Source organism: Solanum tuberosum, unplaced genomic scaffold, assembly GCF_000226075.1.
Source record: "Solanum tuberosum cultivar DM 1-3 516 R44 unplaced genomic scaffold, SolTub_3.0 scf00225, whole genome shotgun sequence".
In the NCBI taxonomy this organism is placed as follows: domain Eukaryota; kingdom Viridiplantae; phylum Streptophyta; class Magnoliopsida; order Solanales; family Solanaceae; genus Solanum; species Solanum tuberosum.
In genome coordinates this window covers 855,261-858,198 of record NW_006239149.1, presented here as the reverse complement: position 1 = coordinate 858,198, position 2,938 = coordinate 855,261, and positions in this window count along the sequence as shown.

Here is a 2,938-nt window from a genome sequence, read left to right as displayed (position 1 = left end):
GATTTAAGAGTCTTTCTTGCAATATTCCTCAACACAGAATCAAGGGACTATGTAGAGTGAATTGGTGTAATTTGAAATAGAAAAGAATAAGTGGTCAGTTGTCTCAGTTCGGGTTACAATACAAGCAATCGAACACTACCACAAGCAGATTCGCCTTACCATCAAAACTCCTCTGATTGTCTCCCTCGAGCACCAAGCAGATTCAATGTGCCAGAAATTTTATCCATGTATCTTTCCGATACAAACACCACAAGCAAATTCAAAGTGCCAGAATTTTTATCCATGCACCTCTCCAATACAATTTTCATGTCTCCTCTGCAGGATCGATCATTAACCAAATGACAACCTTTCTCTAGTTCTCGCGTAGCACAGTAACAGTAACTTCCAATGAGGTCTTCTGAGCAATGATAACAACCATTCTGGGTGAGCTCTATATTTTCAAATTTGACTGCCAGGAAAGCTCCTGCAACTGTGGCATGCCTTCAGACCCCAACCCCTTGAGGTTGATCTATCTCTTCTCACTGTACGACGTGATTGGATGTGGATCTTCCAGGTCCCAGGTTGTTCCTCCATAAGAGAGACAAAAAAACAGCAAGTAACATTCTCAAACACCATTAACCAATTCCACATGCATTAGATGTCAGGGAACATATAGCAGAAAATGCACCAGAAGACATTCAATATCCTCGCACGACATTTCATAGAAACCCGAAATGTTCCTGGAGATTCGCATTAACTAAATTTTGAGGGGTTAGCCAATGGAAAAGTAATTATCCTATGCTTATTGCTTTCCTGTAAATTTCTTTTTCCCTTGTCTTTTGGGTTTTAGGGGACCAATAACCCCATTGAAATCATTCAAGGCACAACTACAGAGCATTAATCACCTCACAAGGTTCGTAGCCCAGGGCCAACACAAGCTTGAATAATGAATATGGCTCCAGTAGGATTTGAAATTTGAGCATAGAGGATTAAGCACCTAGAAGGCTTCCACCACTTGGACCAACTCCTTGGTTCTCTTGATAGGTATTACCCTGCCATTAATTGACACTTCAATATTAAGCATCCGCTTTCTCTGAGATCCAGGAGAATGAGGTAGAACCCTTATATAATCATCATTAATTAAGCACATTCTCCCTGTAAATGCTTGTCAGCTTACAACACGATGAAGCATCATGCTCTGGAGACAATCAGGAAAATCTCATCAGCATAGTCTTAACATCTCAGGCTCTCAAAAATATTGAAAGCGGCCTTGGTTCTGAGCACCCTCATCACAATATTACTTACTTGAATGTCACAGTTCTACAAATTTATCAGAGCACCAACAAGTGCAGATTTGTTCAATAAAGTAAAGAGTCTCTTCCTCTGTCCTTCCCACTTCCTTCAAGTAACCTAATCCATCAATCAGATCCTTTGCTTGTACAGAAATTGTGAGATTATGACTGCCAACAAAGAACACATTATAACTTTGATGACCAGCTAATTCACATGAAGTTATACAGCTGCATCCCATGTGAACATCATTTGCTTGGTCTGTTAGATAAAGGTCTTGCTTGAGAGGAAACTGCTTCACCGAAATAAAGATAATAGTCAGAATTAAAATGCCATAAAGATGCATAGAATGCATCAACAATAAGACACCCGAGAAGCTTCAGGTTGTTAGCATGATTGGATAGATTCTAAATATCTGTACATATCTATGTTATAACTCTAAATATTTGTGTAATGATGATAGGAGATAGCATAGATTAATGTAGCATATTTTCAGAGATATTACAATTAGGAATAGCATATATTTAGGGATATATAGCAGATTTTTAGGCATGTAAATCAGAATTCTTTCTATTTAATGGAAGAACTCTCATTTGAGAGAACTCATTCAGCAAAATTGACATGGTATTAGAGCCTTTTTCAGTGCTTTGATTCTTAGTGTCTTTCATCTGTGGTTTCTTTCAGAATTTTTTTTGAAAGTTTTGGTTCAGCTTACTGTTTTTTAGTCAACAGTAAGTCCTAAGTATCTTGGAATTTTAGGCATTTTGGAATCTCAGTCTTGGTCATTTTGGTTATTTTGTATCATTGCATTTCTATCTTCCTTAACTTGTCAAGAACATGGCGTCATATCAGTTTGAGTCCTTCTATGTTCGTTTCACAGGAAAAAATTACTCTGCCTGGGAATTTCAATTCCAACTATTTGTCACTGGAAAAGAATTATGGGGACATATAGATGGAAGTGATCCTACTCCTACTGATCCTACAAAGCTCGATCAATGGAAGGTTAAAGATGCTCGGGTGATGACATGGCTTTTAGGGTCAATTGACCCTCTTATTGTTCTTAATCTCAGGCCATACAAGACAGCAAAGGCCATGTGGGATTATTTACAAAAGGTTTACAACCAAGACCATAGCGCAAGGCGCTTTCAGTTAGAGCATGAAATTGCTATGTATTCTCAAGGAGGTCTCTCTGTTCAAGATTATTTCTCTGGATTTCAGAACTTATGGGCTGAATTTACCGATATCGTTTATGCTACAATACCTTCTGAATCTATCTCCATCATTCAAGGAGTTCATGAACAAAGCAAGCGAGATCAATTTTTGATGAAATTACGATCTGATTTTGAAAATGTTCGCTCCAACTTGATGAACCGTGATCCATCTCCATCGTTGGATGTCTGTTTTAGGGAATTACTTCGTGAAGAGCAGCGTCTCTTCACACAAAATGCTTTTCATCAAGGAAATGTTGTCACTGTCGCATTTGCAGCTCAAGGGAAAGGAAAGGGCATGGATATGGCTAGAACTCAATGCTACAGTTGCAAGAAATATGGTCATATTGCTAGCAATTGTGGCAAGAAGTTCTGTAATTATTGTAAACAACAAGGACACATTATCAAAGAGTGTCCCACACGTCCTCAAAACCGTAGGGCAAATGCTTTTCAAGTTGGGA